Below are 27299 nucleotides of genomic sequence, written 5' to 3'. Positions count from 1 at the left end.
TTCACCAACTGAGGCATATACAATGACATATATATACAATATATATATATGCTCATGTTTCCTTCCAGTCATTGCATATGCCTCAGCTGGTGAATTACAAACCCTATATGTATATGGTTTGGCTTATATACATGTATAAACTTCTTATATATATGGTTTGGCTTTAAGCAGATGTTGGGAAATGCTTTCTCCTTTCTTCTTTCATGTAATAATACTGTAAAAACAGTATTATTTCTGTAAAAACAGAAAGATATTTTTTAAACTACCATTTATTACAAGTCTACTTTGCTCCTACTTGATATACTAGGTGGTTGTATGCATGATTCTATTTAATTCTCAGGTGTTTCTTATTAAAGAGGTAAAGTCATATGACTAACATGCCAAAGTGGTAGAAATGTAGTTGGAACCCTGCTCCCCTGGCCTTAAATCCACAAATACCACATAGCTTTGTACTTTGGCAGTATGAGCCATCTGGTCAATCATTAGTTGTGTTTTGATTCTCTTTTCAGCATCTGTATTTAGGCACTGAGGCTCTTTTCTTGAATACTTCCGGTGTGTGAAGACTCATGCCTCCTTTAAACCTTACAGTGTTTATCAAGCAACTTCTTGCTTGCAAATTTTTTTCTGTTGAACAAAAATTTCTTTTCATATAACTTTCATTCATCCGTCATAGTTTGGCAATCTGGGGTTCACACAGAGCAAGTCTACTTCTGCCTTTAGGCTGCCACTTGCACATTTGAATACATTTGTGATGAGCCTTAAGACTTTTCTTCTATGGAAAAATAATCCTGAGGCTTTCAACTTCTCTATGATATCTAGGCCCTTCACCTACCAGTATAGTGACTTCTGGACAGCTTATACATGGTTAATATCTTTCTAAAAGTACTGTGCTCAGAAGCAGAGGCAGCTTCCAGTTAGAGGCCAGAACACTGTGCAGTAGACATTGTCCTGGACTCAGCATTCCCATTCATAAGAGCCTGAGGTCCCATTAGCTTTCTTGGCAGCCTTAGCCCATCATTGGCTCATGCTTTCCTTCCAGTCAATGTATATCCCTCAGCTGGCGAATTACAGAATGTCAGGGCTAAGAGAAACCTCAAAGATCATTTTTTGACAAAGGGTGAATTGAAACATAGCCATCCAGTTCAGTGGATAGAGAACGATTCATACATCCTTCTTCCAATCTATCCACCCATCCAACAACTATGTTTTAAGTGACCTTTGTGTGCCAGTTTCTGTGCTGATTGCTGAGTGTACAGTGGCATACAGAACGGAAATATTCCCTGCCCTCTTGGAGCTAACAGTCCAGAGACGAAAACAGACTCTAATCAAGTAACGTCAAGTGGAACATATTACACACCCTATGATGAAGACAGTTGAAGAAAAGATCAGAGTGCTGTGAGAAAATACAATGAGGGACCTGATATAGCCCAGAGAGAAGCACTGAGGACCCTCAATTCAAAGGCCTTTTCTTACTGCACAACTCTCCTCTGTCATTTAATTCACCATAGGTAGTAAAATAAAGATGGCTACAAATTCTTCCACCCCTAGAATCAAGTGATGCTGTGCCCATTCCAAGCCTAGGCTTGAAGAAGCCCAATAGATTTCACCTTGAGTCCTGAACTGCCATGTAGAAAATATGACTAGCCTGCAGGAGAGACCACAGAGAAGCGCCTTGAGACTTAATGGAAAGAGAAAGAAAGGGATCTGAATGAACTCAGTCTTTCAGACTTCCCCACCAAGGTAACTTCCTTGACCAGCCCAGCCATCAGCTGAATACTACTGGGTGACCCCAGGTGGTGCTACATGGAGTTGAGGAGTTGCCCAGCTAAACTGCTCAAATATTTGACCTACAAAATTATGAGCTATAATAGATGTGCTGTTTTTTAAGACTTAGGGTAGTTTCACATGTGACAATATGTAATCAGAACGTCATATTTCCTCCTTCCATTCCTTTTTCTTTTTTAAATTTTAGCACCTGAAAGCTCACATGATTTGATTCACTAAATATTCATTTTATACCACCCCAGTGCCTCTAGCATGGTATAAAATGAATATTTAGTGAATATGATTTGGAATAGATATGATTTGGAAACACATGCACATATATAAATATAAATATAATGCATTATTAAGAATACAAGTTTTGGAGACAGATCTTGATTTGGATCCCAGCTCTGCTAGTTATCAACTGAATCTTTTCATCATTTTTAATGCAGAGATAAAAATGTGTGACTTTGTAAGTTTGTTGTAGGTTATGAAAGATAAAATATATGTGAAAAACTTAGTGCAGCTTTCTGGCATATAGTGAGTGTCCAATATTATGACTATTTTAAAAATCATTATTTTAAACAATGTAATCTTTGTCCTTAAGAATTTTACTGAATTGGTTGGGCATGGTGGCTCATGCCTGTAATCTCAGCACTTTGAGAGGACTAGGCGGGTGGCTCACGAGGTCAACAGATCAAGACCATCCTGGTCAACATGGTGAAACCCCGTCTCTACTAAAAATACAAAAAATTAGCTGGGCATGGTGGTGCGTGCCTGTAGTCCCAGCTACTCAGGAGGCTGAGGCGGGAGAATTGCCTGAACCCAGGAGGCGGAGGTTGTGGTGAGCTGATCGCTCCATTGCACTCCAGCCTGGGTAACAAGAGCGAAACTCCGTCTCAAAAAAAAAAAAAAAAAAAGAATTTTACTGAATTGTGGGAGAGATAGAAAGCATCAGTGCTGTAATGAACTTCATGATGGAGGAAAGTCTAGTATACCATGGGGACATAGAGGAAGGGTATTCATTCCAGTCTTGAGAAAAGTGAAGAGGGAAGACTGTCCCCAAGAAATGACACTGATAATTAGACCGGAAGAACTAGCGGCAGTTAACGATTTTAAAGCGAAGGGCCAACTTTAGTTTATGCGTGTAGGAAATCCGTTCTTGTACCGTCTAACCTATTTATTTTTAAAAAGTGAAGGATAGACCTGGAAGGTAACTATCTGCCAAATGCCAAAGAGGGAAGGGAAGTTGGCCAGTTCCGTCAATGGTAGGTGGCTTTTCATCACTGGAGCATGGTATCTAGTTTTCCCATGTCTTATTATACTTGACACACTGAATCTTCTAGGACCTTAACTTTAGTTCAATGTACTAACTATGTTGGCTTCTTTTTTTCCCTTCCAAACCAACTGTTTATTTGCAGATATAAAACAAAATCTGACCACGGGTGGCAAGGGCATCCCAGGGTCACCTGCAGCAACGCCTCCCTGGCCAGAAAGGGCCCGTAGGACCAGAAATGTTAACTCTCCCCCATCCCCTAGTGGAAAATAATTGGGACTCCTAGCAGAAGGGTTACCCAGTTAAAACCTACTCAACTAAGAAGAATGAGATGAACCAAGGGAGATGCCAATTAAAAAACCAGTGGCTATCCGGCATGGAGATGGCAGCCAACCACTCATACCCCAATAGCAGACCGCCCTGGAAAAACTGTCCCCTGTACGATTTCCAAGGATGGCATCTTGTCTTCCCCCTTGGTTGGGTCCCATTCTTGCAACGAGATAAAATCTTAGAACTTAAAAAATACCCACACACCTCCAGAAATACCCTCATGCCCCAGGCCTGCTATTCAATCTTCATTTCAGAACAGTTAAATGTTATGAATTATCCTTCTTTAAATCATTGCTGGAAATTTTGAGCAGAACTAGGCTTGGCCCCTGTACTCTGAGCTCCACTGTTAGAATTTTCCCCCTGCCTGGACACACAGAAAAAACCTCTGTATAGAACGAGGTCAATAAGAATATTAAAAGTCATGTGTGGAAATAATCCGCTATAAAGGACAGCAAACAGAATAGGTGACAATCCCAAGCATATGAGATAACAAGACAGCTTAAATTAAATACATTTAAATTTATAACTTATACATTTAATATATATTATATTACATAATACAATTATATTTATACACATGTACATATATATGCTTATAAAGATTTATACTTTCAAAGAAAAAGAGATAACAACAATTATGAAAATATACTATAAAAGCAAAATAAATTTTCAAAGGGGCACATAAAGTCTGAAATTTAACTTTTAGGCTGAAATGTATGAAGTCAGTAGGCAGTTTTAAACACAAGAAAGAACTGGTAAAACATAAAATAAAAACATTTTAGAAAATTGCTCAGAGTAGCTCAAAAACTTAAAGATTTTCAAAACAAAGTTGTAAGAAAAGCAGCCTGCATGATTTGATCCTTCCAAGGGCATATCTTCTTGACCCAACAAATACGTTCTGCTTTTTCCCATTCTTCTTGTCTCAAACTACACTTACTCTCTTCCTAATTCATTCCGTCTTTCCTGCCAAAATGTGGCAGGCTCACCAAAGCTGAGGCGGTGATTCCAGTGTTAGGAAAGACAGGGAAGATTCCAAGAACTACTTGAATAACTCAAGTTATAATGCATGTCCTAAGAAAGCATGCCAGCACGTTTCTGGAATATTCTGAACTGCACAGAGCTATACATCTTCAACTTCACAATGTCCCCTATTCTGTTCTTATACTTTTAAAAAAGCAGGATTTTGTTGTTGTTGTTTGATTTTCAGCATAGTTAGTAGTTATCTAAGTTGAAGAGGATCTCAGTAAAGAATTCTTTCTCTTCCAACCTTCCAGAATCCACAGACAACCTCCACCAGTGAATTAAATATTCGGTCATCCTTTAGTTAGTTACTTCCGGAATCGTTATAATATAAGTCATTTTTACAGGAATTTATGGGCACTTAAACCTAGGTACTGTCTGTAACTGTGTTTTATGGGTAACATAAATGATTCTGGGTCTTTCTCCCCTTTTCTTGTCTGTTCGCCTTACAAATAATCATATATCATAACCAGAGGATGTGTAGTCCATGCTAAATTTTCTTTGCCTGATGCTCTAGGTAGGATATGACGTGCAAAAGGGTCATGTCCTAGGTGGATGACAAGAAGAGGGATTGTGTTATCTCTTGTGGGGGCAAGGACTATTGAGTTGCATAAAAGTTCACTTTCACTGGCTTTTTATGGACACTCTTAATGGTTTTATTACAATTGCAAATGTCCCAAGGTAGAAACCATCTCAAAGAGATCAAAGTAAGTTGTTAGCCATGGTGCTTGTTGGGGTGGGAGGGCTGATATGTGCTGAATTTGACCCCCCCAAATTTATATATTGAAGACCTACATTCTCCCCACCCCAACACTTCAGAATGGGCTATATATTTGGAAATATGGCCTTTAATGAGGTCACTAAGCTAAATTGTTGGGGGTTTCTAATTCTACATGACTGGTGTTTTTATAAGAAGAGGAGATGAGGGCACATGTGGAATGAAAACTCAGGGATGGCCGGGCATGGTGGCTCAAGCCTGTAATCCCAGCACTTTGGGAGGCCGAGGTGGGTGGATCACGAGGTCAAGAGATCGAGACCATCCTTGTCAACATGGTGAAACCCCGTCTCTACTAAAAATAAAAAAAAAAATTAGCTGGGCATGGTGGCACGTGCCTGCAATCCCAGCTACTCAGGAGGCTGAGGCAGGAGAATTGCCTGAACCCAGGAAGTGGAGGTTGCGGTGAGCCGAGATCATGCCATTGCACTCCAGCCTGGGTAACAAGAGCTAAACTCTGTCTTAAAAAAAAAAGAAAAAAGAAAAAAGAAAGAAAACTGAGGAATGACCATGTGAGGACACAGAGAGAAGGGGGACAAGGTCTCACATGTTGTGATCTTGGATTTTTAGCCCCCAGATTTGTGAGAAAATAAATTTCCAGTGTTCAAGCCACCTAGTCAGTGGTGTATTGTTATGCTGCCTAACAAACAAAGACAGGGGCCAGCAGCAAGCCAACCTCAGACAGGCTGGGATGGGGGCATGGGCAAGTGAGGCGCGCCCTCTCAAGACCACAAGGGCTGTGCCAGGGACTTGCAACCTGGGGCTGAAGACCTTCTGAGGCCACCTCTCCTTAGTCCCTGCTCTACCCTCCGACGACTGTCAAGAGGCCACTTGGCACCAAACACCCATTCAAACTTTATGATAAGGGCATTTGGACTGAGATTATAACTCTCTCGAAGTTCCCTGGAGTTTCTTAAAAAAGCGTTCTGTGTTTAGCCTGACAGTGGCTGTGTTTTCCCATTCATTCATTCAGAAAATTCTAGTGAGTGCCTAATACATTCAGGGAATTGTGTTAGATTTTGAAAGGGAGCAGCAATCAAAAGACATTATTAAGCACACACTATGTGCCAGTTCTAAATAAGGCCCTTAAAAAGCAGGTGCTTCTGTAGGTATTTTAAAGTAACTTAAAGGTGCTGAGCTCATGCCTGTGGAAGGAAGGCAGAGTTAAAGAGCACATGGGCTGTGCCCACCACTGGCTCACAATCTTTCTGTGGAAACAGGTTAGTAAAAAATAACTACCACAAGGCTCAAGTTATAACAGAGGGGCAGATATACCTTGTAGGAGTACAGCAAAAGAAAAAAAGTTGTCACCGGGAAGGGCGGCTCATGCTTTAATCCCAGCACTTTGGGAGGCAGAGGCGGGCAGATCACCTGAGTTCGGGAGTTTCAGACCAGCCTGACCAACATGGAGAAACCCCGTCTCTACCAAAAATACAAAATTAGCTGGGCATGATGGCACATGCTTGTCATCTCATCTACTCCGGAGGCTGAGGCAGAAGAGTTGCTGGGAGGCAGAGGTTGCCATGAGCCGAGATCCCGCCATCGCACTCCAGCCTGGGCAACAAGAGCGAAACTCCGTCTCAAAAAACAAAACACAAAACAAAACAAAGCCAACATCATTTTAACTTAGGGGATTTGAGGAGGTCTTGTAAAAGATGTGGGCTACCAGTTGCCAAAAACAAAATTAAAACAAGTTTTGTTTAAAGATTTTAATTGGCTTTTAGTCACAATTCTAGAAACAGGCACGTGCCAGGCATGTGTTCAGTTCAGGTAGTGTTCAGGCAACAAGTTCAAAAAAATTAGGGGGCTGCAGGATAGATCACTATAGATGTTCAATGGAAGTGAGGTACAGAGACAGCTGAATTGGTGACCACTTGGCATTTTGCCTTGTTTGAATCAGTTGACCACTTGCCATTGACTAGGGCTTGGCTTCTGGGATTGACCGAGACTCAGCCACTTGTGACAAGTCAGGCTTTGAGCTACTCCTAAGTCAGCTACTCCTAAGTCACTCTTTCAGCTACTCCTAAGTCAGTAGGAGCTTTTGGTTACTTCTAAATCAGCTACTCCTGGGTCAGACTTAGAGCACCTCCTAAGTCAGCTACTCCTAAATCAGGTTTTCAGCTACTCTTAAATCAGCTGCTCCTATGTCAGGCTTTCAGCTAGTCAACATTTTGCACACAAGGACTAAAATACAGAGATATCCTGAAGCCTACACTTGATTTAATTTAACATAGTACAGTTTTGAGCATCCAAGCAGGGCTTCACAGGAGGGGATGAAGAAGGAGCCCAGGATACAAGTGCTGTAAAGCCTCTGCCACACCTGCTCAAGTGATGTCAACTGGCAAAGGCGCCTTCCCTGAAGGAGATGACATACAGGAGATAAATAACCATTTTTGTTTCAGAGATAGCATCTCACTCTGTCACCCAGGCTGGAGTGTAGTGGCACAGGCTTGGTTCACTGCATTCTCAATCTTCCAGGGTCAAGTGAATCTCCCATCCCACCGTCCCGGGTAGCTGGGAATACAGGTGTGTGCCATCACACCTGGCTAATTTTATATTTTTAGTAGGAATGGGGTTTTTCTATGCTTCCTGGGCTTGTCTCTGAGCTCAAGTGGTCTTTCTACCTTGGGCTCCCAATGTGCTGGGACCATGGGCATGAGCCACTGTGCCTGGCCCAGAAGGTAAATATTCTTGAAGATGCTGAGATCTGTGAAAGACAAGATGCCTCACACAGGAGGTGAGTGCTCCTGGACTTGATGCTTGGTTCCTCCTATGAACATCCTTGGATCTTGTCTTTTTTCACATAAAACCAGGGGTTTGTGCTAAACCACTGGTTTCCAGACATCTGCATTTCATGGACTTGAACAATTTTTAAAAATTAAGAGTGGGTGCAACATGCTTCCAATTTTGGCAGGTCAGCACATTTAAATGTCTACTATATTCTCTATCATTTTGCTAGTCAGGGGCCTACACCTAGGAGTGACCACTGAGTCTCAGGGTCACCCAGCTCCGAGATTCTCCCCACTGTGAAAGGCAATATGAACTATTTTTGAAGATTCTAAAATTTAAGTAGGAGCTTGTAAACTGGTGGCCCAGGGGCTGAGTTCAGACCGTGGCTGTTTTGTTTGGACACTGCAATGTACTTTAAAAGAATTTCTGTCAGACGCCAACATTGGAAAGTGGTAAGATTCACATAAAAATCAAGATTTCTCATTTTAAAAAAATGAGTATCTGGCAACATGGCCTGCCAGCGACTGACAGCAACCAGTTGTCTTCGAATGTGGGTCCTCTGATTCCATCTTCCCTCCCACCTCCACAGCATCATCCAGAACACTGCATTCACCCGAGTACCTGCCTGGTCCTCCAGGGCATTTAGGTTAAAGATTCCTGGTTTAAATCATTTGCAGTGAGACTTGATTTGGGCACTTTACTTTCATCAGTGGACCTCAGTTCCTTTATCAACAAAATGGTCATAATGTGAGGATTAAGTGAGCGTTTGGAAGCTGTAACATGTTAGGCAAGTGCAGAGGCATAGTAGTTTATAATTACTGGTGAGTTTGGGTAACTCACACTCCCTGTCACAAGTTTACTGAGCCAAGCACTTGGAGTATTGGAACAAATAGGGTCGTTTCTGCCTCCAGGAAATTCAAGTTCTACTCAGAGGGAAGAAGGATTGGGCAGTAAAGAGAGACAAGATAATAGAGTAAAAAAGGCTGAAGTGGCCAGGCAGGCAGTGGCTCATGCCTGTAATCCCAGCACTTTGGAAGGCCAAAATGATGAAACCCTTTCTGTACTAAAAATACAAAAATTAGCCGGGCATGGTGGTTGACACCTGTAATCCCAGCTACTTGGGAGGCTGAGACAGGAGAAACACTTGGACTGGGGAGGCGGAGTGTGCAGTTACCCGAGATCTCACTTTTGCACTCCAGCCTGGGCAACAGAGTGAACTCCATCCCTGCCCACCCTGCCTCTTCAAAAAAAGGCAGAAGTTCAGGTACTGTTTGCACCTGAGAGCCTGATTAAGGTAGAAAAGTTGAGAGTGTCAAGAGAAAAGGAAGCCATCATCGTGAACATAAGTCATAGTTTAGCCTTTATTATTATTGACAGAGATTTTTATTATGCTAAATGATTCTGTACTACTGATGTCAAGCAATGTAACAATAGCGGGAAGATCCATTTACTGGTCTTTCCTGTGCCAGGCATGTGTTAAGGGCTTTACTCAGTGTTCACTCCAGACATATTTATTGAGGCCCAAACTTATGCCTGAAACTGGGAGTACACTGATGAACAAGGCAGCCAAGATCCTTGTCTTCATAATGCTTAGTGGGAAAGACAGACATTAAACAATTACATACATGAAAAAATGTTTTATTATCGGTGTAGTAAGTACAAGAAGGAAAAGTTCATGGTGCTATCAGGGTATATAGCAGAAGGATCTACCTTAGTCTGGGAAGGTCCAAGAAAACTTTCTGGAGGAAGAGGCATTTAGAAGAAAACCTTACTGTTGTATAGGAGTTAACAAAGCAGCAGAGATGCGGAGAGCTGTGTAGATAGAATGAGAAGATTTATATACGTACGTATAAGTGATTTGGGGACTCGGGATGATTTTTATTTCAGAGATTGGAAAACAGAAGTTCAGAGAGATTGTATTAAGCTATAAATGACTATGTTGGGATGGGCTCCCAGGTCATACATCAGAGCTCCACTCCCTTTCTAACTCATATTACTTCTCCTTAGTTTGTCAACCTTTTATTCTCTATAATTTATAGCATTTCTTCTCAGTAGGAAAGAGAATAGATTAGCTTTCGTTACTATGATGAAGACATTCTTCCCTCTCTCTTCATCTATTTAAGTCCTACTTGTGCTTCTCATTCTAATCATGTATTTAAATGAGTATTTGATTCGTATTTATCCCCCCACCAATCTCCCTGAGCCATAAGCTTTGCAAAGATAAGGGTTAGGTATGCTTCTCCTCATTTATATGTCTGATGATTAGACCCATGACTGACATACAGTAGTTGTTCAATAAACATTTGTGGGCAAAAAAGTCCCCAAATATAAAGAAGGAAGCATTTGCCAAAATTTTCAAGCAAGGATTTGGACTTGAATTTTCCCCCAGCACAGACAAGAATAAACTGTGTATAATTTCCCACAAACAGAAGATCAATTTTTGCTGTGACAGCACAAGTCCATTCTGGTGGGGAAAAATAAAGTCATATGTTTGCCCCTGGCATAAAGTTGTGGATTTTTGGCAGATGCATTCCACCATTTTGGCTGTGAAGCATGTGTGTGTGTGTGTGTGTGTGCGCGCGTGTGCACGCGTGTGTGTGTGTTGCTTTTTCAGCAGTCTCCTTCTGTTTCCATGGAAAAATGCCAAAGGAGTGTGGGGGGAGGGAAGAATCAAAGAAAGAGTTAGATATTCAATTTTCATTAGAAGTAAGTAACAGAATTTCTTTATTTGAGGAAAATGACTTTAGACACAGAAATAATTATAGTAGCAGTGGAAATAGTGTAAATAGAATTGCAATAACATAATCATCATTTAATCCTGTTAACAACCTTTAAAGTCACAAGGAATTTATTGACTACCTACTGTATGCCAGACCCTATGCTAGGCATTTCATTGTAATACGATTATACCACTTAATTCTGATGACTGACTTGCAAAGTATAAAATATCTTAATTTTATAGATAAAATAACTGAGTTAAGTGGGAAAACAAAATGTAACATGATCAAGATCACTCAGCTTGAAAATGAAAGAGATAGAATTTAAACTCAGGACAATATGACATTTTTTATCTTTATCACACTTTTTCAAAAGATGAGATGGATCATACTTAGGCTGTTTTTTATGGTTTTTGAGTAAAGTGTCTTTGGAAGTATGATTTGACTTCCTTGTTGAGTGAATCTCCTAATGATATTTCTTTTTTACGTAGTTGAGCTACAGAGTAAGGTCTAAAATTCTCCTTCCACAATTAGAACAGTACTAAAGTATTAAAATCAGACTAATCAACTTGTAGGGTCTACTTCTGATTAATCAACCACAAAAATATACTTCATTCACTTATGTGGTAGGTTCAGAAACAAGGGGTCAGGAGTCTAACAGACCTGAGTTCAAATCCGACTTGCATTATTTAACAGCTACATGTTTTTCGAACTAACAATTCAATGCCTCTTAGTGTTTCTCCCCATAAAGGAGTTTAATGATATTTCCCTCACAGTACTACTATGAGGAATAAGAAAATCAATGTAATCCTCATCTACAGACAGGCAGTACCTCTTAGTTTCTCTCATTATTTTCTTTGTGAATACTATCGCCTATCATCTGTACCACTTTCCTCAATATCGCCCTAGGTCTGTTACCCAAATCTGCAAACTTTCTTGTTGTTTTCTTTGACCAACTATGAACTGCACTGTTCCTTAAATTTTCTTTTCCTTTAAATCAATCACAACAGCCCTTTTTAAATCTACAGAGTGATTTACTATATTTCTTCCCCTATTGGAGACAAAGCAGGATGTGAAACTTTGCCGCACTCATACCAGTTATGGGAGAAGAAAGACATCGGCTCACCAAAACATATGGACTGCTTAACCATCCCAACAGAATGGGAAGGGGTTGAGGTAGAGGCTTTCTGTGACTCATGATGATCTTTCCTTATAGTCCAGCATCAGAAGGAATTCCAGCAGGCCAGTTTCTGGATCAGTACTGGATATTGTAATGCGGAGGACCGCACCTAATCGTTCATGTCCCTTCTGACTGCTGCTGTCAAGTACAGGGTATTTTCTTCCTTACGCTTTGTCAAATGTGGTTTTAATCAGCTGCAACCACAAAAAAATCACAAAGTTTAGGATATTTTTTTCAGTTTCCATGCCTGAATAGCTTTGAAGGGACCTACAGGAGACTAGTTAGGACCTCTAAGGTGCCAAAGGAACAGATAAAAAACAAATGGCCATGTGCGCCAGTTCTCAGACAATGTGCCCATCAATGCCAAAAGAGACAGTCCACATGCCTGCCCAGCTCTTCACTGGGGTTCCAGCCCTTGAATCTCCACTGCCAACCCAAGGCCCAAGGTGCTTCTAGAGTGAGCTTTTGAATATGCAGCTATCAGATCTCCCCTTTGCTGGTTTCCTGTTGCTTAATGTAAATCTGAGCATTACTGCGCTACTCAGAAGTCTCCTAACTATATCAAATTCTTGATTCTTCATGTCTTGATCACTCCGTTCTTGCTTTGTCCAAATGACTAAATCCTACCCATTCTTCTAAACCCCATTCTGAATCACCCCTGGCAGGAAATCTTCTCTGATCTTGTAAACCAGATTAATCGCCTTTCCTCGGTATTTTCATAGCCTCCCAAGGTTTGCATAGGACATTGTTCATATGCTACTGTATTGTAATTATTTACTTATTTGTTTATGTTATTAGACTATAAGAAGGCTGAGGATAGAAATATTATTTTATTTATCTCTATGTTCCCATAATTTACATGGGACCTGACTCACATGTGAGGACTTTGTATTACATACATAGCAGTAACAACACACAGACTTAGAGTTGGCTAGATTTTCTTCTTATTATTATTTTATTTGTATTTCCTAAGCCCTTTCCCTGAAAAGGAGTTGTTTAGATTTGGATTTTAATCTCTTCGCTGGCATTTATTCTTCAGATAACTGTTGAAGAATTACTTCACTTTACTAAGCCTCAGTTTGTTCATCTGTAAAATAGAAGTAATAATAATAGCCCCCTCATAGCTTTATTTGGAAGACTAAATGAAATAATGTCAGCAAAGTGCTTAGCACAGTTCTTAGTACATGGTGAGCCTTGGTATACTTACTATAAATACTCATTTTAGTGCTCTGCAAATATTTCATAGATGAGTGGATAGCATGAACCATGATGGCAAATGGTTCTAACAAAATGGAATGATGCCAGAATTTTGCCTTAAACTCCATTGACCCAGGAATAACTCTGAGGCTTTGAGCTGTTCATTAAGACTTTATTAAAATTATTTTAACCTTTGGTGGTTGCCAGAGCCAGACATGCCGGGAGCTGAGGTTTGCCACAATGAGCTGTGTCCTCCCACGCATCCCAACCCTGGCAGAGCCATAGAGGGGCCCGGGATGATGGCCAAGGGAACATACTCCTCACTCAAACCTGTACACTGACGTGTCTTCTGGAAGCTAGAAGAAAGGCTAGCTGTTTGGCTTTTTTGGTGACACTGAGTCTTGTAGCTTAAAAATATCTACACACACCCACCTGACTACAAAAACCTGATCTGAACTCAAGTATAAGCCAGTCTGACCCTGTGTTGCCCTATAGAGAAGGCTTCCCTGACATACATTCTCTGCTATGTATGGGGGAGTATCATCAGAGCCACCACAGATGCTATGATCTGGAAAAAGAGATGCTCCAGGTGCTTCTTCTGGATCCAAGAGCCTAATTTCTCTGAGTGTTCAGTCTTGCAGTGAGAGTAGCAGTGTCCTGGACCCATAGTGATACTCTAAGAGCCTTCCTGGAGGGTCTAGGTTTATTTACTTTTCCACTAAAGGGATCAGATGCTTCTACTTTTGCAAGTGGTTTCTTCCTCTCTTTCTATGTCTGTGCCTGCCTCCAAGGAATGTCCCTTTGTGCTTCCCCATCCACAGTTGTGGTTGTCTTCTCTTCATTCATTGTGGGGCACAGTCACTGATATATGCTAATTAGACTTAGTAAAGTTTCTGAGCCTCAGCAACAGGTTCTGTGAGGACCCACGATATTAACATTTGCATGGGCTTCTGACATCCCTTTTGCACATTCTAAAGTCTTTTTTCTTCTAGAATTCCAGATTAGTAGCTATATTTAGACTCCGTTTCAAGGTAAATATTCATGATTGTAAATGTTGATGATGTCCAGGGTTTAAAGTCTGTGAGGCACAGATCACACTATAAGAAAAGTAAAGAGAACCCAGCACTTTGGGAGGCCGAGGCGGATGGATCACGAGGTCAACAGATAGAGACCATCTTGGTCAACAGATAGAGACCATCTTGGTCAACATGGTGAAACCCCGTCTCTACTAAAATTACAAAAAATTAGCTGGGCACGGTGGTGCGTGCCTGTAATCCCAGCTGCTCGGGAGGCTGAGGCAGGAAAATTGCCTGAACCCAGGAGGCGGACATTGCGGTGAGCTGAGATCGCGCCATTGCACTCCAGCCTGGGTAACAAGAGCGAAACTCCGTCTCAAAAAAAAAAGTAAAGAGAAATGATAACTGTTAATGAGAATTGGAAGGGACAGTGTAGTGACACAGGATAGGATGGTTTCCTAGGTCAGGTCAACTGTAACAGTGTCCACGTCTGCTGTTCTCCTTTCTTCTTTAAGCAGCATTCAACCATTTCTCCTCTGCTTCAACTCTCCCCTCCCCTCCCCTCCCCTCCCCTCCCCTCCCCTCCCCTCCCCTCCCCTCCCCTCCCCTCCCCTCCCCTCCCCTCCCCTCCCCTCCCCTCCCCTCCCCTCCCCTCCCCTCCCCTCCCCTCCCCTCCCCTCCCCTCCCCTCCCCTCCCCTCCCCTCCCCTCCCCTCCCCCTCCCCTCCCCTCCCCTCCCCTCCCCTCCCCTCCCCTCCCCTCCGTCTAGGGGAAATGTTATGGAACACAGCGAATCCTCCAAAGTTGGGTACCCAAAACAATTTGGACTAAAACCAGAATCTCACTCAGCAAGCATTTGGTTTAGAGGGTGAGTATGTAACTTAAGCTGAACCAACCAGGACTCTTGACTGTGCCTTAAAAACAAACAAACAAACAAACAAACCTGAAACTGGGAGGAAAAGAAATTCTCTTTTCTTTCCTTGGTGTTAAATCAGGCAAGATTTAATACTGAAAGCTGATAGTGGCTTCATGAAAAAACAGTTTTTACAGTTATCCCAGTTCAACTCCTATCCTCAGTTGTGTAAGATAAAAACAAACGACTTTCTCTTTTTGCCTAGGCTAATTCAAGTCGGTTTTCTGTTCTGACAACAATTACTTAGTTCCTTCATTAATGGTGTAGGGAACTGGACTGTAAATTGAATTGAGGAGAATCTGTGGTCATATAGCAAGTTCATAAATACAGTAGAATGGGTAGAACTGGCAAAGCAAAATACTCAGAACTGGATCAGATAGTGAAAGTTGTCAGAACATCTCAAATGGTGGGGTAGAGGTGATTTCAAATGGTGGGGTAGAGGTGATTACAAATGGTGGGGTAGAGGTGATTACTCTATCCCTTTTTTCTGTCTTACCACGTCCCACCTCTGACTGGGTCCTCTTTTCATAGGCACCTGCTTGAATTCATCAGGCTGTGAAATCCACCATGCCGCTTCAAGCTTTTGTGCCTTTGCTCATGTAGTTCCTATTTTCAGGGGTCATCTCTATTGGAGAGCCTTGTTGGATTCCTCCTGACCCTTCTCTGTTCCTCCTTGGTGCCACATGTATGTCTTTTGTTGTATTTATCTCTTCCATTCTTGTCTTCCATCCTAGACCCTGAGATCTTTCAAGCCAGTGATAATGCTTTCTTCTCCACATCTTGGGAATTCAGCAGATAACTAAGAATGGAGAAGGAAATGAGATGGCTCATAAGAGCTATCATGAAGAAAAAAAGCTCATTACAGGTCCTGGTTCCAGTGAGGCTTGTTCCATATGCAGCCTCTACTCTAAATCTTGTTAGAATCCAGTCACTGGGTCAGTAAAGACCTGGGCAGAAGTGGAAGAGGTAAATGGGAGGACAAAGAATGAAATGTAAGAGGCCTCTGGTATTGTTTTAGTTTCTTAGTTAAAATATGGGCTTATTTTGGACTTTTTGATATGCTCTTTCTAGAGACAAAATCCAATTTTATTTTGCTTATCTGACTTTTAAGTGTGTTATTAACCTAATTTAAAGGGTTCTTAAAAAGCATTGAGTCCAATGATCTCATTTTCTTGAAAAGGAAAATCAGACCCTAACATGTGAAAGTGACTAATTCCAAATGACTTTCCTATCCGATCTGCTTATGAATGCACCTACACATTTACTCTGTAATCACACATGAGGTACCTCCTCCATGACCACGACTATTGCAGGCACTGGGAATGGAGCACTGACTATGATAAGGTCAGCATTTACAAGGCAGTCATGCTCTAATGCAGGCAAATAAACATGGCAAAATAATAAACAAGAAACATCAAGTAGTAAAAAGCGTGACCACAGAAATCAAGGACTGATGTGATAGGGTGTGCCAAAGGGGACATCTTGAGATTGGTGACTAATTTGATTCTGTTAAAAAGCATTGGCAACAAAAGGCAAAATAGACAAATGGGATCTAATTAAACTCCAGAGCTTCTGTACAGCAAAGAAACAATGATTAGAGTGAACCAGCAACCAACAGAATGAGAAAAAATTTTTGCAATCTACCCATCTGGCAAAGAACTAATATCCAGAATCTCCAAAGAACTAAAACAAATTTACAAGAGAAAAACCACCCCATCAAAAAGTGGGCAAAGGATATGAACAGACACTTTTCAAAAGAAGACATTTATGTGACAACAGACATGAAAAAATGCTCATCATCATTGGTCATTAGAGAAATGCAAATCAGAACTACATTGAGATACCATCTCACGCCAGTTAGACTGGTGATCATTAAAAAATCTGGAGACAACAGATGCTGGAGAGGATGTGGAGAAATAGGAACGGTTTTACACTGTTGGTGGGAGTGTAAATTAGTTCAACCATTGTGGAAGACAGTGTGGCAATTCCTCAAGGACCTAGAAATAGAAATTCCATTTGACCCAGCAATCCCATTACTGGGGTATATATCCAAAGGATTATAAATCATTCTATTATAAGGACACATGCACATGTATGTTCATTGCAGCACTGTTGACAATAGCAAAGACTTGGAACCAACCCAAATGCCCATCAATGATAGACTAGATAAAGAAAATGTGGCACATATACACCAGGTAATAGTGTGCAGCCACAAAAAATGATGAGTTCATGTCCTTTGCAGGGACATGGATGAATCTAGAAATCATCATTCTCAGCAAACTGACACAAAAACAGAAAACCAAAAACTGCATGTTCTCACTCATAGGTGGGTGCTGAACAATGAGAACACATGGACACAGGGAGGAGAACATTACACACTGGGGCCTGTTGGAGGATGGGGAACTAGGGGAGGAATAGTGGGGGTTGGGGAGATTGGGGAGGAATAACATTGGGAGAAATATCTAATGTAGATGATGGAAGCATGAAGGCAGCAAACCATCATGGCATATGTGTACCTATGCAATAGTCCTGCAAGATCTGCACATGTACCCCAGAACTTAAAGTATAATAATAAAAAAATTTTTAAGTTGTTATGAATATGATCCTCATTGACAGCAATTAACTGCAATCTCAAACCAGACTTTTTCTTTGAACAAAGCCAACAGTTTAGTTTTGTATCAACTCTACCGAATCACTGCTGGGGTAATATTTCCAAGTTTAGAAAGTAGTTTTATGGATAGCAGCTCACTAAATCCTACCAACAACCCTGAGAAATGTGGGTCAGATAATAATTCCCATTTTCTAGGTGTGGAAATAGAGGCTTATGGTGTTTCATTGTCGTGCTTACTGTCAATCACCCAGTAAAGACAGACCTGGGATCAAATCCAGGAGTTAGTTATTATTATTATTTCACTGTTATCACAATGTGGTGTGAATTCCACGTCACCACTGTAAGTAAGGGAGGAAACAAATATTCTGGAAAGGTTCCATACAGTTATTTGCTTGGTGTGGATGCTGTTTGCATCTGTTTTGAGGTGTTGGGCAGAAAGACACTCCATTTCTTCCCGAAACTGAAAGAACAGCAAGTTCTTTCAAGCCAATACTCTGTCCAATCACCCACTAATAAGGAGCAGGACAGGACTAGAGCCTGTTTGACCCTATGTTGTTAGCCAAGGTTGAGTCACTGCCTGCCTCTTTGTGATGTGGTCCTTGGAACTCAGGTTTAGATTCTTCATTACAGCATCTTGATCTTTATAACACATTTTTTTTTCTCACCATAGTAATAGCCGCATGTTCCTGTTAGGCCTCTGAGGTGATATTTTACAGGCCTTTGTATTTACTGTTTTTCAACCTTTATTACATGTGTTTTGGGGGTCTGTTAACTTGCCCTTCTTCCTCAGGAGACTGTGAGCTCCTTAAGGAAACTCCCCGCATTAATATCTCTACTCCCAATTTCAGCACATAGAAGATGGGCAATCCTAGCACACAGAGTGAGTTTGCTCAAATCCAGTCACACATTAAGTAACGTTACTCTAAAGGGTACACAATTCCAAATTGTGTTGCCAAAGGAATCTGTGGAAATTTGTAAGTTTTTTCTCCAAAGAGATTATGAACTAAACATATAGAGCTCTCTTCCTGTAATGACTTCATTTTAGTTCCTGCAAGAATCTAGGGTTAGAATACATTGTGCCAGAAGGTGACAGAAACCAAAATCGGGGCAAATCACAAAATGAACCATTCTGTGCAGTCAGATTCAGTGTTGATGCTGCATTTGACTGGCCGATTAGATATTTTGTTTACTATACGCCAATTTGTTTCTTCGTTTTTTGTTTTGTTTTGTTTTGTTTTCCCTACTGAAGACATCATAGGAATCTATAGAAATCATAGCATTCCGGGATTTTTTTAAAAGTTGCAAGTTTGGGGGCGGAAAATGTACATTCTTTCTTTCAGTGAAAAATGCTTGTCTCTGCATCCTTGACAAGCAATGATTGGCATTCAGTGTTGGCCTGTGGAGACTCCCCGCATGACTCTTCCCACAGCTTCAATAGCTGGAAGAGCTTCCCATATTGAATAGCAATGCTTCTATATCTTTCTGTTTGTCTTTGTCCTGAGTAGTTCTTTCTTCCCATGGCAATTCTGAGGTTGAAAGACAAGGCTTATGTCTGTCCTGAATCTTCTCTTATTCAGTCTAGGTAGTCCTGATTCTTGAAGTCATTTCTGGTGTAGACTCTATCAAAAGGAAATACAACAATGAGACAGAAGCTGGTGTTTTGAGCCAGAATCCCTGAAATCCAATACCGACTTAACTTTATTAACCATATAAACTTTGGCAAATTATTCCTCTTCTCTGGCCTGTTTTCTTATCCTCACTTATAAAATAGAATTAGTAATGGCATCTAGATCCTAATATCATAAGGCTATTGGGAGGAGTACATGTACTCCCTATGCATGTACATAAAGCTTCTTAAAATAGTATCCTGCATATGACAGGTTTATAAAATGTTAGCTGCCTTTTTAACCTTTACCCTTTAAGGTTTTCCTGTTCAGGTAAAATCTGCCTTGTTTTGAACCACTTCAAATACATGATTTGCCTTTGCTTCATCTGCTAGGACATAGGAGAAATGCCAAATCCCAAATGGAATTCTAGAGACAGCTCAATTCTCCATGATTATAAATCACTAGACCTTTTCTGTGAGTCCCAGCACTGACAAAAAGCCCTCTGTTCCATTTCTCTTTCTGAGGCCTAAATCATCTGAATACAATGGACAATTTTGGGGAAAGTCTAAGAATTTCATTGCATCTAAAGGAAAATTCTGTCTCCAAAACCTTTGCAGAGGAGAGTTGATCATTCTCTTGATTGGGTTGTTGAACCTATAAAAGAGAAATTATTTCACAGAACAAACAACAAAAATTCCCAACCTATCTTTGTCTCCATATCACAGAGCAGTTAGTTTTTTCCAATACATGTCTCTTTCCTCTTTCCTTCTAACCCACATCATTATCCTGCAGCAGTCCTTTCTATGTCTTCTTTCTGTTCTGCCCAATGATTTTGACCCATGCTGCTTCCTGCTGTGAAGATCCCAGGTTATACAATCTCCTTTTTTCCTTAACTGCTTTTCTTGCAAAGACCATTCTTCCCTGGCTTTCCTTATCCAACGCATCTGAAATTCTAGTTTCATAACATTACTTGTCTCATTACCTATAAATCCCTTCTTCAACGTGCCCTATAAATAGGATGAAAATATAACTTATCATCCAAACTGGGAAGCTTTTGACAGCAAAAGAGAAACTGTTAATAATTAAATCAGTATAACGACAAACTGGAAGTGTGTCAGCAAGCTTTGGATGGGTGGTTGCCCTATCTATAAGAGACCTCCTAGCTTCTGTTGGATCAACCTAAAAGTGATACTTTTAGCTTAACTCTAAAGACCCTCTTGTGCAGTAAATATCGTATTTGCAAATGAAGAGACAGAGAGAGAAAAGAAGGCAGGAAAAGGGGTGGTCATTCAGCTATTAAGCAGAAATTGAACTTAGGTTAATTCTCTAAACCTCATGTCCTTGTCCTATCTCACATACTCCTCAATTCTCAGCCTTTCCTTGAAAAATGTTATCTTTCACAACAATTTTTTATTGTACCCTAGTAATGAATTTAGCATACTTTTCATCCTGGGAAAAGATGCTCCTCAAGCTCCCCTACACCCCAACACATCTTGTTTATAAAATTCTGGTACTTTGATATAGCTACCTCATTTCAAGCTGCCTCAAAAAATAGTTACTACAGTCATATAGCTGGGCTACACACTAAACAGAGGTGGTACTTAGTTATTGTTTTAAAGCCTTTCCAGTAGCACAGGTAATCTCATTATATGTGCCAGAGACCAGATGCTAGTGATTGAAACATAAGCTAAGAAGGTAAGAGCCCAAATAACACTTTGGCAACACAAGCTTGATTTTCACTTCAGTCACCCTTTTGAAAAACGCCACTATAATCATTGTCATCATTGTCATCACCGCCATTTTCATTATTGTTACCAGCATCATCTTCTTTCCATGCTTTTTCATAATGCAACACATGCATATTCCTATATACTTAGGATTACTCTAGGTTATAGGATTTTTCTATTTTATTTTTGGAGAGGAAACAGTTGGCAATTTTCCAATTTTTTTTTTTTTTTTGGTTTAAAATATGTTTGCTTTTCCTCTTCTGCTGGTTGAGTTTCACACTAGCAGATTTATTGAATATTCTACAAAAGGAAGAAACACAGACCTATTTGCAACCTTTATTAAAGGTTAAATAGACTTTGAATTTTATTAATGTTTTAAATTTGTGTAACGGTTATCTCTGACCTATATGAAGGACACAATAAGCTTTGTTTTATTACATCTGGGAATAGCCTAATAAAGGATAAAAGGAAAATGAATTTTGGTATGATGAATGAGGAGACTAGGTTCTAGTCTGGCCTTCAGCACTAAAGTATTGTGACATCATTTATTCCTGGAAAGTTTTGTCCTTATTTGCAAAAGTGAGAGAATGTACGATATTCTCACTTTTCAAAGTATATTCCAAAAAGCTTTTACAGAGGTGTCCATTAGGAGATAGGAGGTTTCTGAAGAACTCTGGGCTTGACCCCTTATTCATTATTATGTATTATAGAGATGAAGGTCCGGGTAAATTCTATATGTGTGTGTGTGTGTGTGTGTGTGTGTGTGTGTGTGTGTGTGCATGCATGTTGATAGGGAGTGGGCCTGATAGAGATGTGGCAAGAGAAACTTTACAGCCAAACAAAACAAGAAAGGAAATTTCTTGGACTAAGTCATTTCTAAAATCTTACCAGTTAGGACACTTTAGTTCATTTTATGAATATTCTGAATAAGTCCTTTGTCCCTTTGTAAACTGGTATGGAGAAAACATTTGATATATCCAAGAGTACAAAGGAAATTAAAGTGAAGCCTGAAGATTATAATGATACTTTGTGGTCCTGGGTAAATAAAATGATCCTGGCAAAATGTAATCAATCAAACCTTACAGTCTCTGTGCAATTTAATTCAAAATTCCAAATACTGGCAAAGGAAAATCTGATTGGTCCAACGTAGGTGAAGTGCCTAGCACATTCAGCTATGGCCAGGAAACAGCATCCCTCAGTGGAACTTTCAACATTGTGGGCTAGATGGACAGTTCTCAAAGAAAAGAGTGATCAACGAACTGAACAGAGGTCCATTGCATGGCAAAGACCCCTTCTTAATTACACCAAAAGTACCAGGGGCCTACATGTGATCAACCACAAAAAAATCACTCAGTTAACATTCATTGACTAAAAGCATGATTATGAAGATTCATCAGAGAGAACATGCTGATTCTCTGTGGCTGAATCAAAATATCTTGAGAATGTCCATACTTTCAAAACATTTCATCATTGCATACTGACCCTTTGAGCTTTATGTATAACACACGTTCTATTGCAGATGTGGTTTCCAGAAGGCTGGCGCTAAGATGAAGACTAGTGTGCTGCAAATCTATTAGGGAGTTTCTTGGGATCAATACAAGTAGGATAAGAGAAGAAAACCGAATTGGGAAGGGAGAGAAGTTGGGCAATTATGCTGTCATGACAAGGCCTCAGCTGACCCCACAGATAGCTTGAAGCTGGGATGGACCTTTAGAATTGTCCTGAGCTGTGGCTGAAGGCTGAGTGTTTATGCTCTTACATAGACCAATAACTGGATGCAGGCTAGGAAGGGGGACTCCCTTGAAAGTTTGCTTTGCAACCCTCTTCATCTAAGAGCAATTCTTGAAGGAAGTTGACAGTTTAGGTTGTCAACCAGCAGCATTTCTAACAGTTTGAAAAAAAGTCCTTTAGTTCTGAAAAGGGATCTGAGCATCCTTGTGCGACAGGAAGACACCATTCACAGGCTTGAATCAGACTTGTGCTGGGCGGGGAGCCAATGGGGCTTTGACTGCAAGTATTATAAGGTATTAGATAACCTAACTACATACTATACTCTGTCTTTATTCCTTTTGTGGTATGAGGGAAGTATGGAAGTCTGGCTCTGAGTAGAAAATTAAAAAACCCAAATGATAAAGCATAAAGATAAAAAATTTATATCAAGGTATATTTGTTTGTATTAATTTGGTAGTGCTGCTGTATGATGAACTAGGTGGCTTTGACAACAGCAGTTTACTCTCTTATAGTAGAATCCAGAACTCCAAAATCAAAGCGTCAGCAGAGTTGCTTCACTCTGGAGGCTCTGAGACATAGTCTATTCCATGCTTCTCTCCTAGCTTCTGGTAGCTGCTGGCGCTCCTTGGTGTTCCTTGCCTTGTAGATGCATCACTCCAGTATCTGCATCCATCTTTATGTGGACTTCCTCTTTGTGTGTCTCTATGTCTTATCTGTAAAAAACACAATATCCTTATCTGTCCCTTAAAAGGATATTGGTTACTGGATTTAGGTTACTCTAATGATCTAATTTTAATTTGATCATGTCTGCAAGGACTCTTAAAAAAGACCACATTCTGATTTACCAAAAGTTAAAATTTCAATGTATCTTTTTTGGGGGAAACAATTCAACCCACAACACGAGGTAATATGCGGTTGAGTCCTGCTGTTTCCCTGATGCCTCCACTCCATAGTTCTCATTTTGCATGATCTCCTCCCACCTTCATTGAATGTGCTGCAGTCCAAATTTTCATCATCCCGTGTGCACTGTTGAAATTTCCTGCTAGATGGCTGCCCTACCTCTGAACTCTCTTCTGAAATCTCCGGCATGTACTTCTTTCAAAGTGCATTATTGTCTACATGATCAAGTCCAAAGTTTACCAAGAGTGTAGAGACTCCCGAGTCCCATTTGAACCTGTGCCTTCAGCTTCATTCCACACTATATTCCTCTGTCCTCCACATGCCATGCTAGATTCTATGAAGGTCCTGTTTCTAAGAGCTTTATTGAAGTATAATTGATATACAAAGAACTTCACATATATAATATGTGTAGCTTGATGCGTTTGGACATATGCAAACACCTGTGATACCATTACCAAAATCAAAGCAATAGATATGTCCAAGACCTTAAAAAGTTTCCTTGTATCCCTTTGTTTTTGTCTTTGTAGTTATTGCTTTGGTGGTAAGAACACTTACCGTGAGATTTACTCTCTTAGTAAGTTTTGAAATGTACAACACAGTATTGTTAACTATAGGAACAATATTTTACAGAAAATCTCCAGAATTCAGTTATCTAGGATAACTAAAACTTTATACCCACTGAAAACAACTCCCTCGTAATCTCAAACAAGTCCAGACCATTTCTTCAGTCATATCGGCACTCCTGTTATTTCAGCTCATATATATCCCTCACTAGTTTTGTATTTCTAAAACAAACTCAACCTTCAAGATTCACTGCAACTACCATTTTGTTTAAAACCATCCCGGAATTGCTCTTAGCTGATGGCAAGCCTCCTTCCTCAGCCTCTTGTGTATTTATGCTTTTGGTCTTACTACACTAAATTTTGTGCCAGATGAAGCTTGTCTTTATCTCTGTCTTTAGTATGCTATTTGAAGACTATGGAAAAAATGAGAATAATGATATATTTGTCTCAATATGCTTACAAACACTGGCATTCAATGTTTGTTGAATTGATTTTTTAATTAACATAATCAACAACAAACATCACATTTTATTATTACAACTGGAATTGTTTTTGTATCTATGGAAAATGAAAACACGATTTAAGATATTTTTGTAGTATTTTTTTTTCTAATAAGAAATATTTGATACTCCACCCCCTCATCCCCATTTTTTCTTCCTAGAAGCAATGTGGATTTTATTTCAACACTACTCTAAATAATAGGGGTGGCTTGGGTGCAAGAAAGAATTAGATAATTTTATTGTTTATATAGGGCAATGCAAGACCATTTCTTAACATGTGCTTAAATCAAGTTTTCCAAGGACAACTATATTACACACACCCAATAAAAATGAATATATAAAGCTAAATATTCAGAAGGTACTAGGATAGCTGGGGCCAAGTTAACTATTTTAGCAAAGGTACATGTCAATAAAATGTTTTGGGGGAAATTGAAGTGGGGCAATGCCAATTGCAAATACACTTATGACAAATTGAAAAGACAGAACATTTTTCCTCTGATGAGAAAGACTTCTCTAATTGACATAATGTAAAAAAGAATACTTTTTAAAAACAACGATCTCTATAAACATAGGAAAATCAAAGGGAAGGAAATAAAACTATCCAAAATCCTTTATCTCAAGACAAAAAATGTAACATGTCATTATATTAACACCTTCCACAATCAAAAATGTATTTTCCACATTATTTCATGTGGTCTTATTTTGAATATATATATATATATATATATATATATATATATATATTACAATATACTGTGATGCAAGCCACATACATGTATGTCTGAACACTACAATTCTTGTACTGTTTCAAGCCACAACCGTATACAAAACATTCTTAGACTGAAGGCTGTCTTGTTAAAGTACATCACCTAAGCAAGGATGCACTAATTTTTGGCATCTTACTTTAACAGGGTAGACGTCATTGTAAGAATGTTTTGACATATATGAGGCCAACAAACATATGAAAAAATGCTCATAATCTTTGGTCATTAGAGAAATGCAAATCAAAACCACATTGAGATACCATCTCACGCCAGTTAGAATGGTGATCATTAAAAAATCTGGAGACAACAGATGCTGGAGAGGATGTGGAGAAATAGGAATGCTTTTACACTGTTGGTGGGAGTGTAAATTAATTCAACCATTGTGGAAGACAGTGTGGCGATTCCTCAAGGATCTAGACCTAGAAATATCATTTGACCCAGCAATCCCATTACTAGGTATATACCCAAAGGATTATAAATTGTTCTATTATAAAACACGTGCACACGAATGTTCATTGCAGCACTGTTTACAATAGCAAAGACCTGGAACCAACCCAAATGCCCATCAATGATAGACTGGACAGGGAAAATGTGGCACATATACACTGTGGAATAGTATGCAGCCATAAAAAATGATGAGTTCATGTCCTTCGTAGGGTCATGGATGAATTTGAAAACTATAATTCTCAGCAAACTGACACAAGAACAGAAAATGAAACACCGCATGTTCTCACTCGTAGGCGGGTATTGAACAATGAGAACACGTGGACACAGGGAGGGGAACATCACACCCTGGGGTCAGCTGGGGGGGCTAGGGGAGGGACAGCAGGGGGTGACAAGGGACAGCAGGGGTGGGGAGGGTGGGGAAGGATATTGTGGGGAGAAATACCAGATATAGGTGATGGGGGGATGGAGGCAGTAAACCACCTTGCCATCTATGTACCTATGCAACAATCCTGCATGATCTGTACCTAAAGTACAATAAAAAAAGAATTTTTGAATATCAGCCTATTTTACAAGAAATATTTTTGTAAATATTTCTCAAGTAACTACTCTAGGCAGAGCACTGTTCAGGTTGCTGCTGATACCACATTGAAGAATACACATAAAGTTCTCATCTTCATAAAACTTTCAAGTTTAAGAGTAAAGGCTTGTAAAAGACAATACAATTGCTCAAATAATTTTTATTCTATCTCTCTGATGTATCCAGGGGCTAGAATATGTATATATAAATAAAATAATATAATATACATTATATAATGTATATTATATAAAATATACATAATATTATATTATATATAATATATTAATGATATGTAAAATATAATTATATATTATATATAATGAACAATATAGTATACTTTATATATATCATATATGTTAAAAAGTAAAACATAAAAACAATAAAACACTTCCTGAGTTGCCGAATGTAAAAGTTTGTGGAGTATTAACATTCATTCTTCAAATAGGGAGGAAAGTGAAGGTTTCTTCTCTCTCTAAAGAATAAGGCTAAATGAATCATTTACAAGTTTGCAAAATCTCATTTTGTTTACCTCAGAGCTTCCTCTGTCACTTATCATCTGAGTGCCATTATAAAACATTCTGGCAGCTGAATGATCCTAACAATAACATTTGCTGTATTTTATTTCACACACCAAAATCATGCATTTATGAATCTCTAGGGTGTGCGTGTGTGTATGTGTGTGTGTGTGTTTGCGCGTGCGTTAGATTTAATGAGCAAGATGGCAAACTTTATAGCTACTAGCTATGCGTGAAAGTAGAAATATCATGCAAGGGTAAAATCTTAGCAGGTATTTTGCAAAAGAGGAGAGCAAAATAAAGTTCAAGGAACTACTGTTTGTTGTGGACCTACTATGCTCAATTATGGTGCTGAGAATTTTTATTTACTTTATCTCTCTACTTTTCAACAGTAGTCCTGCAATCTAGGGTTCATTTCTAAAATATAGATGAAGAGTAAT

The 27299-nt window shown here is 39.6% G+C and overlaps 1 long non-coding RNA gene across 1 annotated transcript in view; it reads left to right on the top strand.

The window, feature by feature from the left end:
- Nucleotides 1–2333: 2333 nt before the first annotated feature.
- The window catches only part of LOC144579497 (uncharacterized), a 229532-nt gene continuing 204566 nt past the window's right edge, over nt 2334–27299 (top strand). Inside the window, exon 1 of the long non-coding RNA XR_013527189.1 lies at nt 2334–3032. This is a non-coding gene — a long non-coding RNA (uncharacterized LOC144579497). The remainder of the gene's footprint in view (nt 3033–27299) is intronic.

The sequence above is a fragment of the Callithrix jacchus genome, chromosome 1 (genome assembly GCF_049354715.1).
Source record: "Callithrix jacchus isolate 240 chromosome 1, calJac240_pri, whole genome shotgun sequence".
Classification (NCBI taxonomy): domain Eukaryota; kingdom Metazoa; phylum Chordata; class Mammalia; order Primates; family Cebidae; genus Callithrix; species Callithrix jacchus.
This window is presented reverse-complemented; position numbering and strand designations above follow the sequence as displayed.